We start from the raw sequence: 9,146 nt of genomic DNA on the forward strand, positions 1-9,146 counted from the left end.
CTCTCTCTCTCTCTCTCTCTCTCTCTCTCTCTCTCTCTCTCTCTCTCTCTCTCTCTCCTACCTCTTTCCAACTATCTCTCTCTCCTCCCCTCTCTCTCTCCCACCCATCTCTCTCTCTCTCTCTCTCTCTCTCTCTCTCTCTCTCTCTCTCTCTCTATATCTATATATATATATATATATATATATATATATATATATATATATATATATATATATATATATATATATATATCCTACCTCTTTCCTACCATCTCTCTCTCCTTCCCTACCTCTTTCCCACCCTGCTCTCTCTCTCTCTCTATCTATCTATCTATCTATCTCTATCTCTCTCTCCTACCTCTTTTGTACCATCTCTCTCTCCTTCCCTACCTCTTTCCCACCCTGCTCTCTCTCTCTCTCTCTCTCTCTCTCTCTCTCTCTCTCTCTCTCTCTCTCTCTCTCTCTCTCTCCTTCTTGTCCCATCTCTCTCTCTCTCTCTCTCTCTCTACTTATCTATATCTCTCCTTCTTGTCCCATTTCTTTCTCTCTTTTTTCCTCCTTCCCTACCTCTTTCCCACCCTGCTCTCTCTCTCTCTCTCTCTCTCTCTCTCTCTCTCTCTCTCTCTCTCTCTCTCTCTCTCTCTCTCTCTCTCTCTCTCTCCTTGTCCCATCTCTCTCTCTTCCTTTCCCGATTGACAAAAAATCATATCTAACTTTGAGCCGAAGTGAAATTAAAGAAGTAAAAGTACATATACAGTACATCATCATCATCATTAAAGAGGGAGACACTTGTAAGTTGGGAAGTGAGAGGAGATGTCGTTCCCACCACGCTCCAGAACCGTCCCGTCCGTCCCGAGGCTCTTGCCAAGCAAGAAGCGCTACCGGTGCGGCAGCCGCCCTTCTCATTCCAAGCAGCTCTTGACAGGATCGGCCGACTTGCCCCAGCCACGAGTTCTCCGGACGTCCCCTTTGTCTCCTTCGCCGCCGAGGGTTGTCTTTTGTAGAGACCACCTTGTGGGCGGGATCAACATCATGGAAGCGCGTCACATGCCCATACTGCCCTGCCGGAATTAGAATTGAAGAATTGTGCTGGTGACAGGCTTTCGCTGAATCTCAAGGAGCAGTTGCTGGTTTGATAGGAAAGCATTCAAGGAATAACACATGATTGTGGTGTACACATGTACCCCACAAGTATGCTTGTAGGTGCAAAGTGATGCATTAAAGTTGGATGGTAGTCTGACTTGACTCGACGCTCGAAGGCTAGGGTGGGTCACCCCAATTAGGTCGCGTCTGGTCAAGGCGTCAGATCGGGCCTGGGTATATATGCCGCCTGCACCAAGCGGGCAGGCCACTCAGTCAGTCAGTCATAGTAGATATTCCATGCAGTCTGCTTTCTGTTCTGTAGCTCGCCGCCTCTAGGCCTTCACGGTCCCCCCCCCCCACGTGGGGGACCGCGCCGTGTCAGTCTTTAGGCCGACGGACGACTATCTACCTGAATAAAGCACATAAGCTACACCGAGCGTCAATCTCTCCCTTGGCACCATAGTCCAATATGATCATCTGAAGGCACTTTGTACTAAAGATGTCGAGATGCTTTTCCAAGTCAGCATTCAGTGCCACTGTCTCACAGGCGTACATGACCTATCACTGTTATACACCAAGGTATGCGAATTTATCCAAGACCTCGGTGTCCTTTCCACACTCATGGGCTAACTAAACTATGTCATCATGTTAAGTCCTTAAACATCTAAACTTTGGTCATGGCCCAGGAGACTTGGACTTCTAGGGCGTAAACCTAGATTGCTCGGGTCTCTGAAAGTTTAGCAAATGGGATCAAACCTGTGCCAGCAACAGATGAGAGAGCATCTTGCCCGTAACACAGAGCGATGTAATATCACGGTAAACATTGCAGATTCTTCAGTCTCCTTTCCTCGTCCAGAGACGACCAGCCCCTTTCTCCAATCAGAGAGAATGGTGCCGAGCTGCTAAACAGGCTGCACAACATGCAATCCACGGATGAAGGCCTCACCTCTGGGTTTCAGCAACTCCACGTTGATGTTGTAGATGCCAATCACATTTCCATCGTTCAACTTACAGCCTCCTTGACGTTACTCAGATGGAAAAGATTCATCTGTCTGTGGATCAGCAATGCCAACCCGAACACCAGCCAGGGGAAGCTGGCCACTGAAATAATTAATAATCCATGTACAACGGCTCAATAAAATCGGCCCTGTGAGCTCTATACCCATCCACATCTAATATTAGTTGTTTATATACTGTTTGGACAGTACTCACGTGGGTCACTGTTGTGGAGCGGAGTTTCTTTAGAGCCCAATAAGTAGTAGTGGAGTCATTCGTACTGAAATCGCCCTCTACGTCCTCGGTAATTTCCCTAACATACCTCTCCTTATTCATTCTCATGATAGCTCTATTTTGCCGTTTCAGAGTACTGTAGGCTATAGGTTCAGGTCACCAGTCAATCTGACAGTGCAGCTCATCTCTATATTCTTCAGTGTCTCATGCGACGTAAAATACTCTTTGATCTTGGGTGCTCTTCAGTTCACTCCTCAGCAACCTCCAGATATTGAAACTGCCCGGCAGTTCTTCAGGGTCCTCACGAGTGGCAAATACTTTGAACTAAAGAATGTTACATCAGACTCCCGTCACATGCATGATCTCCGAGCCTCTCCAGACCCTGGGGGGTTACATTTCGGGATTCTCCTGAATTTCACACGCAGCTTGAGTGCTGTACTCATATATCTATGGTCAATCATACATACTGTAGCACTCTGGTAAACCCTGCAGTTCTGTTGGATCCTCTAACGAATACTGACAAATATGCGATCGGCCTTTGTCACACCTCCGGCGTATACCAAGTCTATCGGTATAGCTCTTGCCTCTGAAACCGGGAAACAGCAATCTCAACCATTTGGACTTTGAAAAACCCAGGAGATAACTGTTGGTATTCCTGGTTCCGGAACCATAAGGACCAACGCATATTTCATAGTCAGTTTTGTCTGTGCTAATAACTGCACCAAAGTCCTCCTTGGTAACAGCATATACTGTCATAAGAGATGAAGCACAAGGTGTGCTTCAGCCTCACCGGTATCATACGCTCATCAGCCCGAGTAACGCATACAACGGCGTGCTGTTCTCGGTTAGACATAGCTAACCACAAGAGGTGAGCCATCACTGTAACCCGACCACCTTAGGGTGAACCGCTACTTCCACACTAACCTTCCTGAGCTCCGTTATCAAAATAATGATTATGGCAATATTGATAATAATAATGATAACAATAAAAATAATAATAAAACGAGAAATGATAATGATAACAACAATATTAATTATATCAATAATAATGATAATAATAATAATAATAATAATAATAATAATAATAATGATAATAATAATAATAATATTAATGATAATGATAATAATAATAATAATAATAATAATAATAATAATAATAATAATAATAATAATAATAATAATAATAATAATAATGATAATAATAATAATAATATTAATGATAATGATAATAATAATAATAATAGTAATGATACATACATGTACATATACCACAGGCTTTTCCCCCTTACTAGGGAGGTAGCCAAAAAGCAAAGGCATATAAACCATTCCCACCCAATCCATCCCTATTACACTCCACTTCCCTCCACCCTCTACCTTTCCTCTTATCTTGGCACCTCCTGAATGACGGGTCATCCCTGCATCTTGTCCACTGCCCTGGGTCAGAAGCAGTGACTCAAGACACAACACATCCACAGCAAGGCCGCTTCATTAAATCGGCGACCCCCCTCTCCTTCATACAATCTCTTCTTAGCCTCCATTTCCCACTTTTCTCAATTTTCTTTAAACATCTCCAATCCCTGACCCACCACCCTTGCATTTACCTCTCGTACCACCCCATCCATGTATAAGTTGAACAGCCAGGGTGACATGATACGTCCCTGACGAAGTCCCACCTTTACCTCTAACCACTCACTCTCTCCATTTCTAATCCTGACACATGCTCTACTGCTCTCCTAAAAACTCTTGATAGCTTCTAAGGGTTTTCCTCCTATCCCGTATATCTGCAAAACCTCCCACGGTGCCTTCCTGTCTACCCTGCCATAAGCCTTTTCCAGATCCATAAAAACTAAAAAAACATCCTTACCTTTTCCTATAGCTTTCTCACATATCTGTCTTACCACAAAGATCTGATCTACGCAACCTCTACTTGTCCTAAATCCACACTGTTCCTCACCAATTACTCCCTCTTTTCCTCTCCTAATCCACTCAATCAAGATCCTCCCATAAGCCTTCCCAACTACACTTAACAAGCTAATCCCTCTGAAACTACTACGCTTACACTTGTCCCCTTTCCCATTGTAAAGTAGAACTATACAGGCACTCTTCCAGTCCTCCGGCACTCTACCCTCTCTCCAACAAACATTAGATAACCTCACAAGCCAGTCCGCCATCACTGTACCTCTTTTTTTTTTTTTTTTTTTTTTTTTTTTAGACATTCTGCATGGCATTCATCCAGACCAGGTGCCTTACCTGCTTTCATCATCTTAACAAGTGCTTTCACATATTTCTCCTCCATTTTCCTCACTCATCACTCTCATTTTCTTATCACTTCCCACTGCAACTACCTTTCCCTCCCTATCCTCCTTCACATTTAGCAACTCCCTAAAATAATCTGCCCATCTTCCTCTTACTGCCTTCTCTTTCATTATCATCGCTCCATCTGCACCTTTTGCCATTTCTTCTCTACTTGATTCGCCTCCTCTTAATTTCTTTCCAAAACATCTTTTTATTACTTTAAAAAAACTTCTGTCATACTTTTACACCATTTCACATCTTCTCTCCTCTTTGCCTCCTTTACCTTGTGTTTTACTTCTCTTATCTTTTCTTTGTATCTCTCATATGACTCCCTCGTCCTATTTTGTAACCAATCTGTGAAAGCTCGCTTCTTCTCTTCAACAACCTTCTTTGTTTCCTCATCCCACCACTCACTACCCTTCCTTCTATTTCATCCCGTCCTTCTTGTTCCACACACCATCTTTGCACACCTTGTGACTCCCTCCTTGAACCATCCCCATTCCTTCTCCACTCCTAGCTCTACTCTATCCTTTCCCCGTCTGGGGTATTGGCTGCATATTGTTATGGCAAAGTAGCATGCAGTTGATACTTTAGGGTCTATATGGGGCGCCGCTATGGACCAGGGCCACACATCATTTTGTCTGTGATAGAGGAGGACTCTGCTCACAGAGAAATGATTAAACTTTTATTGTACTGCTACTGTCCCTCCATTATACTGTCCCCCAACCCCTTGTTGCTGTCCTGTATCATTTCTCTGAATTTAATTACCTTGTTTCGCCTACCCTGTGGTGGGGGAAAAGAATGCTGCCACCAAGTCTTCCCGCTTGGATCGTAAGAGGCGAGAAAAACGGGATGGGGATTAGGACCAGGCATCCTTCTCCCTGTAGCCCCACAGGGGACATTCCTAAAAAAAGTAAAGGCATAAGATGGTCTAGGAGTTTTCTAACCAACACCCTAATGTTTGGGTCTTTTAATGTATGTGGATGTGATACAGATGAGAGTAAAAGGGAAGAGATAGGTAGTATGTTTGTGAGAAGAAAGATGGGTGTGTTGGCTTTGAGTGAAACTAAGTTGAGAGGGAAGGGCAAGTGTGAGTTTGGGAGTGTAGTTGGGAGGTTTTCAGGAGGAAAGAGAGGGCGAGGGAGAGAAAGGGTGGCTATTCTAGTAAGTGAAGAGATAGGTAAACGTGTAGTGGAGTGGAAGGAGGTTTCTTCAAGGATAATGTGGATGAAGGTGAAACTGTGAAAGGAGATGTGGGTTTTTGTAAGTGCATATGGGCCTGGTAGTGAGAAGAGTGTAGAAGAAAGGGAGGGTTTTTGGATAGATTTAAATGAGTGCATAGAGGGATTAGGGAGGAACGTCAATGTTATAGTATTGGGAGACCTTAATGCCAGGGTAGGAAATAAACCAATTGACGGAGTGGTTGGGAAATGTGGAGTTCCAGGAATCATAGTGGAGAGTTGATTGTGGAGATGTGTCTAGAAAGAGAGTTGATGATAGCAAATCCAGTGTTTAGGAAGAAAGTAAAGCATAAGTACACATGGGAGAGGGTAGTGGACGGACGGGTGGTAGATAGAGCATTAATGGACTATGTAGTGGTAGATAGGAGTATAATAGGAAGAGTTAAGAATGTACATGTGCTAAAGGGAGAGAGTGGGGAATATCAGATAGTTTTTTGGTGGAAGGTAAGTTGAGAGTGGAGGATAGATGGAGAAAGAGGAAAAGGACAAAAGGTAGGGAAGTGCTTAGAGTGAACTCTTTAAATGAAAAGGAAAAGGAGGAGTACAAGAAGAAGCTGAGAGAGGAGTGGGAGGGAGTGAAGGATAATAATAATAATAATAATAATAATAATAATAATAATAATAATAATAATAATAATAATAATAATAATAATAATAATAATAATAATAATAATAATAATAATGATGATGATGATGATCATGATGATGATGATGATGATGATGATGATGATGATGATGATGATGATGATGATGATGATGATGATGATGATGATGATGATGATAATAATAATAATAATAATGATAATAATAATTATAATAATAATAATAATAATAACAATAATAATAATAATAATAGTAATGATAATAATAATAATAATAATAATAATAATAATAATAATAATAATGATAATGATGATAATAATAATGATAATAATAACAATAATAATAATAATGATGATGATGATGATGATAATAATAATAATAATGATAATAATAATGATAATAATAGTAATAATACATACATATACATATACCAAGGCTTTTTCCCCCTTCCAAGGGAGGTAGCTAAAAAGGGAAAGGCATAAAAACACTCCCACCCATTTCATCCCTAAACACACTCCACACCCCTGCCACCCTTTCTCTCATCTGAGCACCTCCTGGATGACGGGTCATCCCTGCACCCTGCCCACCGCCCTGGGTCAGAAGCAGTGTCGCAAGACACAGTACATCCACAGCAAGGCCGCTTCATTTAATCGGCGACCCCCCCCCCCCGCGCACATACAAGGCGAGGACGGGGAGAAATTCCTTCGGGCTGCGTCAAAAATTTACTCACACACACTACCCCACCCCCACCCCCCCCGCCCATTCCTCCTCATGCAGTCACAACATCATCCATATACAACCATTCTCCACTCACCTCTGTCTTCCGTCCTCTCCCTTCCTTCCTCAACAGACATTCCCCTCTTCCCCAAAGCCCCCTTCACCCCATCCATCCACCTCATCCTAGGACGTCCCCTCATGTTCACTCCCTCCACATCCGCCTTCCATACCTCTTTTACTAGTCTTTCTTCACTCATTCTTTCCATGTGTCCAAACCATCCTAATATTCTTTCATCAACCCTATCTCCCAAATCCTTTTTCACCCCTGTTCTCCTCCTCACCTCCTCATTTCTCACTCTATCTAGCCTAATAACCCCCACCATACTTCTCAGACACCTCATCTCAAACACATTCAAACTCCTTCTCTCTTCCTCTCATATGTTCCACGTTTCTGCCCCATACAGTGCTGTTGGCACAATCACTCCTTCATACAGTCTCCTCTTCGCATCCATTCCCAAATGTCTATTCCTCATTACACTATTTAAACCACCAAGGCATTTACTCGCTTCTCTCAATCTACATTCTACCTCCACCTTCACTCCACCTTTTCCTGCTACACTTGCACCCAAGTATCTAAAACTATCCACTTCCTCCAGTCGCTCTCCCTTAATGTTCACTTCCAGTCTACTGCCACTTTCACCCCTTGTACATCTCATCACCTTACTTTTACCCACATTTATCTTTAGCTTTCTTCTATCACATACTCTCCCAAACTCTGCCACCAGCTTCCTCAATCCCTCCTCTGACCCTGCCACAAGCGCAGTGTCGTCCGCAAACAACAGCTGGCTCACCTCCCACTTTTCTCCATTTTCTTTAACCATCTCCAATCCCTGACTCACTACCCTAGCATTCACCTCTCGCACCACCCCATCCATGTATAAGTTGAACAGCCAGGGCGACATAACGCATCCTTGACGAAGTCCCACCTTTACTTCAAACCACTCACTCTCTCCATTTCTAATCCTAACACATGCTCTACTACTCTCATAAAAACTCTTGACAGCTCCCAAAAGCTTTCCTCCTATCCCATAAATCTGCATAACCTCCCACAGTGCCTTTCTGTCTACCCTATCATAAGCCTTTTCCAGATCCATGAAAGCCCAAAAAACATCCTTCCCCTTTCCTATAGCTTTCTCACATATCTGTCTTACCACAAAGATCTGATCTACACAACCTCTACCCGTCCTAAATCCACACTGTTCCTCACCAATTACTCCTTCTGTTCCTCTCCTAATCCTCTCAATTAAGATCCTCCCATAAGCCTTCCCTACTACACTCAACAGGCTAATCCCTCTGAAATTACTACATTCACACTTGTCCCCTTTTCCCTTGTAAAGAGGAACTATACAGGCACTACTCCAGTCCTCCGGTACTCTACCCTCTCTCCAGCAAACATTAAATAACTTCACCAACCAGTCCACCATCACTGAACCTCCCTTTTTCAGACATTCTGCATGACATCCATCCAGACCAGGTGCCTTACCTGCTTTCATCATCTTTACAACTGCCTTCACCTCATCCTTCCTTATTTCTCCTCCATTCTCCTCACTCATCACTCTCATTTTCTTCGCATTTCCCACTGCAGCTATCTTTCCTTCCCTATCCTCCTTCACATTCAGCAACTCCCTAAAATATTCTGCCCATCTTCCCCTCACTGCCATCTCTTCCATTATCAACTCTCCATCTGTACCTTTTACCTTTTCTTCCCTACTTGATTCGCCTCCTCTTCCTCTCTTAATTTCTTTCCAAAACATCTTTTTATTACTTTCAAAATTTTCTGTCATACTCCTTCCCCATTTCACATCTGCTCTCCTCTTTGCCTCCTTTACCTTTTGCTTTACTTCTCTTTTCTTTTCTTTGTACCTCTCATATGACTCCCCTGTCCTCTTTTGTAACCAATCTGTGAATGCTCGCTTCTTCTCTTCTACAGCCTTCTTT

This window comes from Oratosquilla oratoria, chromosome 20, assembly GCF_046742065.1.
Source record: "Oratosquilla oratoria isolate Oo_2021 chromosome 20, ASM4674206v1, whole genome shotgun sequence".
NCBI lineage: Eukaryota > Metazoa > Arthropoda > Malacostraca > Stomatopoda > Squillidae > Oratosquilla > Oratosquilla oratoria.